This window comes from Musa acuminata, chromosome BXJ2-1, assembly GCF_036884655.1.
Source record: "Musa acuminata AAA Group cultivar baxijiao chromosome BXJ2-1, Cavendish_Baxijiao_AAA, whole genome shotgun sequence".
Classification (NCBI taxonomy): domain Eukaryota; kingdom Viridiplantae; phylum Streptophyta; class Magnoliopsida; order Zingiberales; family Musaceae; genus Musa; species Musa acuminata.
This window is the reverse complement of record NC_088338.1, coordinates 36,849,803-36,859,193: the sequence shown is the minus strand read 5'-3', so window position 1 is coordinate 36,859,193 and position 9,391 is coordinate 36,849,803.

Here is a 9,391-nt window from a genome sequence, read left to right as displayed (position 1 = left end):
ACAAAATAGCATGTATCCAATATAATAATAGCTCCACTAGGCAGATGTAAGGTGACCTTACCAATAGCTACTATAGTAACTTTTACTCCAATCCCCATCTTGAGGTTCATCTTGTCTCTTTTCAATTTCCTAAGTCTTGCGAGAACCTACAACAAATTAAAATATGATAAGAACTACCAGTATCCAATACCCATGTGTTATCATAAAGGTCTGACAAATGGAGACTGATCATGAATATACCTAAAGCTTCTCCAAGCTTTTGTTTCACCCTCTCTGCAAGGTATTTTTTGCAGTTCCCCTTCCAGTGCTCATCTTTGCCATAGTGGAAGCACTGGCCTTTATTCTCTTGCCGGGTCTTTCTTAGCAATCATTGCTTTACTCGATCTTTCCTTATCTTTGCCCTTCTTAAGGGACTTTTTTGCTTTCCTTTTCTTTTTGGCCTCACTAGTATAGAGAACTAGCTTCTCTTTCTTGATAGTGCTCTCTACCTCCCTCAACATATTGAGGAGTTTAGGGAGAGTCACCTCAAGTTTGTTCATATTAAAATTCATTATGAACTGTGAAAAAGAATATGGTAGGGATTGAAGCACAAGATCCACACACAAGTTATCCTCTAGGACCATAATAGAACCCTAAGGTTTTATCGTAGAAGAATTGAAAGAAAAGGGGATGATCGCTTCGAGGGGATCGACCTCCTTGATCACTTCAAGGGGATCGACCTCCTTGATCACCTCGAGGGGATGGGCCTCCTGGGGTTTTGTCTATAAACTGGAATAATATTTCATTATCTACTAAGAGAAACAGTTACATCACTATTTATAGAGTTCCACCAAGACTTGGACTCTAATAATAAATAAATATTAAATAAATCTCTACCCAATTCTTACGGAACTAAATAGACCCAATAAATAACTGAACTAAACAGACTTAATAAACATTATTCAAAAGCTTAGAAAATAAAGGGATCCTAAGGGATCCTAACAATTTCTCCCCATTCAAATCAATCTTGTCCTCAAGGCTGAGTAGCATTAAACTTGGGGAGCTTCTCTTTCAGTACTTCAATCATAGGCTATCAGCAATGTTAGGATCGAGAGCACTAAGAGGGGGGGGTGAATTAGTGCAGCGGAAATTTTACAGCGATTAAAACCGAAAGCTGCGTTCGTTCGATAGAAACTATTATGATGCAAAAGTTGATTCACAGTTTGTATCTAAGTGCAGTTTGCGTCTAAACGTAGTTTACGTCTAAACACAATTTGCGTTTAAATGCAGTTTGCGTCTAAACGCAGATTTACGTCTAAACGCAGATTTACGTCTAAACGCAGATTTACGTCCAAACTCAGTTTACGTCTAAAACGTAGTTTTACGTTTAAACGTAGTTTACGTCTAAACGTAGTTTTATGTCTAAACGTAGTTTGCGTCTAAACGCAGTTTGCGTCTGAGCGCAGTTTACGTCTAAACGCAGTTTGCGTCTAAACGCAGATGACAGTTTGCAGTTCTAAATGAAATCAAGACGTAAACGTAAACTGCACAGAACCTTGTTCGTAAAAGCGCAGAAGATAATTTGCAGTTGTAAATGAAATCAAGACGTAAATGTAAACTGCACAGAACCTTGTCCGTAAAAAAAAAGCGCAGAAGACAGTTTGCAGTTGTAAGTGAAATCAAGACGTAAACGTAAACTGCACAGAACTCATTCGTAAAAGCGCAGAGAGACAGTTTGCAGTTTGTAGATGGAATCAAGACGTAAACGTAAACTGCACAGAATTCGTTCGTAAAAGCGCAGAGAGCAGTTTGCAGTTTGTAAATGGAATTAAGACGTGAACGTAAACTACACAGAACTCGTTCGTAAAAGCGCAGAGAGCAGTAGCTATGTAGGAGGTTTGCAGTAATGATAAAGTGCTCAAAATAAACGCAAACCAGAGATTTAGAGTGGTTCGGTCAGTCTTGACCTACTCCACTTTTGGCTTCCTCCACCGATGAGGTTACCGACGTCAACTAGAGGCCTTCCTTCAATAGGCGAAGGCCAACTACCCTCTTACAGATTCACTCCTTTTGACGGGCTTAGGAGACAACCCTTCCAGATGTTTTCTCTCCTCTCTTTACAACTCAAACTTGAAGAACAGAAGGAGGAAAACTAGTAGTTTTTAGCTCTAAGAACCACTGAAAAGATCAAGATTTTGGGTAAGTTCTTGCTGCTCTCAGTGCTGAATGGGTGGGGTATTTATAGGCCCCAACCCAGTTCAAATTTGGAGCTCAAAACGATCAAATCCCAGAATTCCGGGATCAGGCGGTTGCACCTCTTGACTGGAGAGGTTGCACCGCCTGGCAGAGCTCGAAGACCGAGCTCAGGCGGTGCCACCTCTCTGTCAGGGAGGTTGCACCGCCCAGTCTTGCTCGAAGACTGAGCCCCAGGCGGTGCCACCTCCTGGCTGGGGCGGTTGCACCTCCCAGTCTCGCTGGGAGACATAGCCTGGGCGGTGCTACCTCCTGGCTGGGGCGGTGCCACCTCTTTCACTATTTCAGCTCACTTGGTTTGGCTCCAAACTTGGCCCAAACCAGTCCGAACTTGGGCCAAATTGGCCCCTACTTGGGTTATAGGATTAACACCTAATCCTAACCCTAATTAATGTGCTAACTATGATTTTAAAGACATTTTCTAAGCTATTACAAAGTCCGCAAGTCAAGACTTCTTCTGGCGAGCTTCCGGCAAACTTCCGGCGGTCTTCCGATGAACTCTCGGAAACCATTCTGCGGACTCCCGGCAAGCTCCTAGACTTCATGATTTGTTCTTAGCGAGTTCCAACGAGCTTCTTCGGCAAGCTCCGATCTTTCTCGGCGAGCTCCGCGAACTCCCAACGAACCTTCCGGCGAGCTTCCGAAAAACCCTTCGGCAAGCTCCCAACTCATTCTCGGCTAGTTCCGGTAGCATTCCCGACGAACCTTCGGACTTCCGTCGAACTCTCGAACTGGCAACAAATCCTTCGCGCTTGACTCCGACACTTTGTTTCGCTTTATGTCTTCATCGTTATCATAGTTAATCCTGCACAATTAAAACAAAACTTCGATTGAGACAATTAATCCTAAGCAATTAACCAAGTTGTCCGGCATGTCATTGGTCCCTCGACGCTTCGTCCGATTCTTCGGCGCATCGTCCTTTCCTGCAGCCTATTGCCCAATCGGCCAGATGACTCTGCAACTCCGATATCCTTGGCACAATACCCGCTCTTCTTGGCCCGATGCCCGAGTCCACGGCCCGAAGCCTTCTGTCGATACGTCGACCGATCCACCGGCCCGACGTCCAATCTTCTGACATGTTCCTTCGGCACAACATGATTTTCCTGCTTTAATTGTCTCATCCTGATCGAAGCACCCTGCGTCACTCAAAACGCAGATTAAATCATAAACATATATCAAGGAGTTTCATCATCAAAATACGAGATTCAACAAGCAATACATCATAACCCGTTGATGAAGGAAGCATGTTCTCCACTTTTTGATAGTGTAAGCAACAGGTCGGTCTTTCAATGTAGTAATCATTGCAAGAAACTCCTGACCTTGTATAATCAATTTTATCTTTAAATATTTGCTATCACAAGTTAAAATCCATCCATCAATGATATTTACTTCGAATTTATCATAACCTTCAATGTGGTGGGCTAATCGGTCAACAATCTCACTGTCCATAAAATTGTTAATGCTACCAGTATCAATCAAAACTATAACATGCTGATATTTCAGAGTTCCGCCAACTTTCATAGTTTATGTGTTAGAGTAGTCGATTAATGCATGCATTGTATGTATGGTAGGTCTAACATCTTCATTAGAATCTATACCTTCATGATCAGAGTCCACATTCTGAGCTTCTAGTTCCTCTCCAATTGGTTCAATCATTAGAAGTTGCCCTTGTTTATATTGGTGCTCCATACTCCACTTTTCATTATAATACAAACCCCTTGTCGATCTTTCCTTGAGTTCTTGGGTTAGTCTTCAGGTGTTAGGGCTTCGGTTGGGAATAGATGGGGTGGGTGGCTTGCTGATCATCTGGTTGTTGTCACTTCTATTTCCATAATTTTCCCTGCTAAGTTTTTTCTCATGTAGATGTGCGAATGAGATTGCAGCTATTATAGTGCGGGATTAACAAGCCTTAACTTCACACCGGATATCTGGATTAAGTCCTTCGATAAATGTTCTCACTAGTTGTCATTTAGACTAATCTCTGGCTTGATTTGACAATCGTTCAAATTTGTTTTGATATTCTAATACTGTAGAATCTGACAAATTTTGGCGAGCTGCCCATAAACATTCTCATATTCAAATGGTCCAAAGTGAATAAAAAGTCCTCTCTTAAATTGCTCCCACGAGGGGACTCCGTGACAAGTTTTATACCAATCATATCACTAGATTGCATCTCCCTCTAGTTGGATTGAGGCTATTTCCACCTAGGACTCTTCTGGAGTTCTGTAAAAATGAAAAAAAATTTCTGCCGTAGAGATCCAGCTAGTCGGATCTCCATCTTCCCATCTCAGAAATCCTACCTTTATGTGTGAGTAGTTTGTGTCACAATCTTGGGGCCTTTTTCCTATATTTCTAGATCTGTGCAATGTAGAATTTGAGCCCTCGTCTTGTTGAAATTTGCTGAGGCTCTCCAATGGCTCTTTTTGAAATCATTAAGTGTTTCTTGCAGTCGATTCTCAATTCTTATTTCCAATGCTTCTATTTGTGCTTTCACTGAGTTATCAGTGGCCATTGCATAAGACTGCAAATATGTAATCTCAATTCCTATTTCTGGTGTCGAGACTACCCCTTCAAATCATTGCCTTATTCGGTGCTGCTATTGTGACATAGTCGGTGGTAGCATTGTGGGAATGAAGGGTTGCTGCGAGGATGCGGGGATGTAGCTCTGGTCGTTGCGTGGGAGGCGGTCGCTGCCAAGGGCTGCGTGGAGGGATCGCGGGTGCTGAGGCCTGGGAGGTAGCGATGGTGGTGTGGCTTGGGGCAGCGCTGCCAAGGGCTCACCGCTGTGGTGGCTACGATGGCACAAATGGGATGTAGTGATGCTTATTGCGGTTGCTGATTGCGGTTGCTGCATGGAGGGATTGCTGCTGCTGAGGGCTAGGGGCAGGGATGGTGGTGCAGCTGGGGGCAGCACCGCTAAGGGCTCGCTACTATGGTGGCTATGATGGCTCAGATGGAAGGCAACATTGCTCTGTCTCTATCACACTGCGGAAGGAGGTGCTAGTGACACCGAGGAATCGGGTGCAGTTAAGGAAACGATGGTGGCTGTGGCAGTCGTGGTTGCCTTGTTCTGATCACCGCAAGGAGGGATGGTCGAGTGATTATGGCTGTGACCCAAGGGGAGGCAGCGATAGTGGTGTGGTTGGGGGCAGTGTCGCCGATGGTAGAAGTGATGAGGGAGTGGTCCGTTGGCTACGAAGTAGCGGTTGTGGCCCTTCTCGCTCAAGCAAGATAGGGCAGCAAGGAGGCGAAGGTCGCTGGCCGGGGAGCAGCGATGGCGGTGGTCGAGCAGCCGAGAAGTAGCAGTGGCAGTGGAGAAGGAGTTGCCTTGTAGCCGCGGTGGGGAAGAAGGGAAGCAGGGGTGCGGGCTGCCGGGAAGCAGCGGTGGCGGTGTTGGAGAGGGGAAGTTTGGTGGCTGATTTAATATACGTTTTGAGTGCTACAGAATTCTTCGATCATAAAGCATGAAGAATCATGTTGGGCCGGAGGAAAATATTTCAGAAGATTGGACATCGGGCCGGAAGATCGGTCGACGTATCGATAGAAGGCTTCGGGCCATGGATTCGGGTATCGGGCCAAGAAGAGCAGATATTGCCCCAAGGATATTAGAGTTGCGAGGTCAACTAGCCGATTGAGCAATAGGCCGTAAGAGAGGACGATGCACCGAAGAATCAGATGAAGCGTCAATGGACTAATGACATACCGGACGACATAATTCATGCTTAGTAATAATTGTCTAGATCAAAATGTGTTTTATGTGTGCAGGATTAACTACAATAACAAGGCATAAAGCAAAATGAAGTCCCGGAGTCAAGAACGCGATTTCGTTGGGAGTTTGAGAGTTCATCGGAAGTCCGGATGTTCGTCGGAAGTTCTGTCGGAACCAACCGAGAAGTCCAGGAGCTTGCCAAAAAAGCTCATCGAAACTTGCCAAGAAGATCATCATGAAGTCCAGGAGCTTGCCGGGAGTTCGTCGGAACATTGTCGAGAGATCGTCGGAAGTTTGCCGGAAGATCACCAGAAGCTCATCGGAAGAAATCGAACTTATCTTGGTTAGAATATGTCTTAGGAATCGTAGTTAGCACATAATTAGAGTTGGGATTGGGAGGTAATCCCATTAACTCCGTTAGGGGCCAACTGGGCCCGAAGTTGGGCAGGTTTGGGCCGGATTCAAGGCCCAACCAGGGTGCCGAAACCCTGGCCGGTGGTGGCACCGCCTGGGGAACAGCACCCCAGGAAATCTGAGTGGTGGTACCACCAGTACCAATATTGTCAGCGATAGTACCACCCCTGTTCGGTGGTGGTACCGCCCAGTAGCAGATCCTACTACGGTAGTACCGCCCAGGAACGATGGTGGTACCGCCAGTACCCAGGAAACTTGGGATTAGACCTTTTTAGGCTCCAAGTTTGAATCAACTTGAAGCCTATAAATATCCCTCTCATCCTTGGTTAATACACACAAGTATTGAGAGTAAAAAGGAAAGAAACTCTGCTATAATCTTATGTGAAACTCCTCGCAAAGTTCTTAAGTGTTAGAATAGTTTGAGAGAGGAGTGAGTGGGGGTGTAAAGGTTATCTCCTAAACTCGGTAAAAGGAGAAAGAGTTGTAAGAAGGAGGTTGATCTTCGTCTATTAAAGGAAGATCGATAGTGGATGCCGGTGGCCTTGACAGAAAAGGAATCAGCGGAATGGATATAGGTCACGATGATTGAACCACTATAAAAATCTGGTTTTCCTTTTCTTTTGTGCAATTTATCTTACTACAAACCTCCTTACTTGCTTACTGCTTTCAATACGTTTACGAATACACTTTCAAGTTGAGCAAGTTTCCGAAATCGATTTTATCATACAAAACGAAAGAAATTTTTAGAACCGACATGATTTTTACCTCTGCACTAATTCACCCCCCCACCCTCTTAGTGCCGACTTGTTCCTAAAAGTTGGTATTATAGCCTCATAATTTCTCATTTGGTTTAACACTTAAGATAAATAGCTCTTTTCGGCTTTCAAGAGGGTCACTCTCTCATTCGTCCTCCCTTTTTCGATGGGATGAACTACACATATTGGAAAATTCGAATGAGAGTTTTCTTACTTTCTTTGGATTTGAACTTATGGAATATTATTGAAAATTGTTTTCGAATGTCTTCTCTTCCATATGAACCATTGGAATGATTTGGAGAAGAAGATATTTTCTTTAAATGCTAGAGCTATGAATGCTCTATTTTGCGCTTTAGACAAAACTGGGTTTAATCATGTTTTTATGTGTGAAACAACTTTCGACATTTGGCACATTCTTGAAACCATACACGAAGGCACTAATAGAGTAAAAGTTTCGAAGATTAATCTTTTAATGCATGATTTCAAATTGTTTAATATGAAACTAAGTGAAACCATTGGAGACATGTGCACCCATTTTATGGATGTCGTCAATGGTTTAAAATCACTTAGTAAAAGTTTTTCAGATTTTGAACTTTTAAACAAAATTTTACGTTTCTTTCTAAAGATTGGGATTCAAAAGCAACTGTCATACAAGAGGCTAAAAACCTAAAGAACGTTCTACTTGAAGAACTAATTTGGTCTTTAATGACCTACGAAATGAACAATGTGGCAAAAAAAGAACTCGAGAACAACCTTCCAAAGAACGGGAAGGATTTCAGACTTAGAACAATTGAAGACGACTCGAGTGATGGTGAACATAAACTCCTCACTATGAAATTTAAAAGGTTTATGAAACAAGAGTTAAAGAACAAAAATAAACTTAAAAAGAACGTAACTATTTGCTATGAACGTAAGAAGAAGAAAGCTCTTTGGGACGAATCAAGCTCATCCGAAGACGAGGAGAAAATCAACAAAGACGAGGTGGCAAACTATGCCTTATCGGCTTTCTACAATGAGGTAAACAACTCAAACGAAACTACCTTAGTTTACTTTGAAATTACTTGATGTTCTTCATGAGTTGTTTTTAATTTAGTTAAAATAAATTATATATTTTTTAATTACATATTTAATGATGTAACGAAAATGCAAAAATAAAATAGGATCATGCTAGTAATTTTGAAAATGATAATGAAAATTACATATTTTATGATAAAGAAATAAAATATTAGATTTAAATCTAATGATAATCTTATGTATGTTTTTCAAGAAGAAATAATGTGTATCTTAATAATTTTTTATTTTGTTTGAAAATACCTTATGCTCAATGAAACCATGATTGATGAATATGTTTTATGTTTTCTTTAGCTTATATGCCTTATCATGATGAATGTTTTGAAAATAAATATTTGCATCATGCTTGATAATTTTTATGCATGAGGACTTGAAGTAATGATTTGAAATCATATATTTTGGAATTATGTGTTACACTTTTTAATCTTGATGATTTTTATCTTTCCATTTTAAACGTTGATGTATGATTTTCATATGAAAAACTTGAGTATGCTTATATAAAATCAATCACTTAAAATGAAACACATAAAAAGGCAAATATATTATCATTGGAATTAAAATGATAAATCAAATCTCTTGTTTAAAGAAGTCTTATGTTTAATATGTTATACTTTTTTGGTCTTGATGGTTTTTATGACGAAATTTTCTTTTCGATCCTAAACGTTGATGCATGTTTTTATTTGGCAAAACTGAAAAAGGTATGCATCTATGAAATCAATCTTATGAATTGAATCACTAAAAAGAAGAAAGCTTTCTCCTTAAAAAATTTCTCTACTTTATCGACTTTTCAAAAAGAGAGACTAATGAACCTATCTTTATTCTTAGAATCTCGTGAAAATGATTTTGATTTGACGACTTGAATTTGAATGAGCTTTATCTTGATTTTTCGAGATTTACAACTTGAGATTTCTTATGCATGAATCAAAATATTGTATCATTTGATCTTCTATGTTTCTTTTTGCTATTTATAAAAAGAAGAGATTTGATGAAATAAATCATGTCTTATGGCATTCATGATTTGATATTATTATCTTCCATGACATGATGTGTAAGATCTAACATGTATTTGTATTCTTCCACTCTACTTCTTTCTTGTTTACAGTAACAAAGGGGAGAAAGAAAATTGCTAGCTTAAATGATAAACTTAGACATGTTAGATCTTCCAAATGCATAAATTCTTCTTATATATTTTTTGGATTATGATATTGAT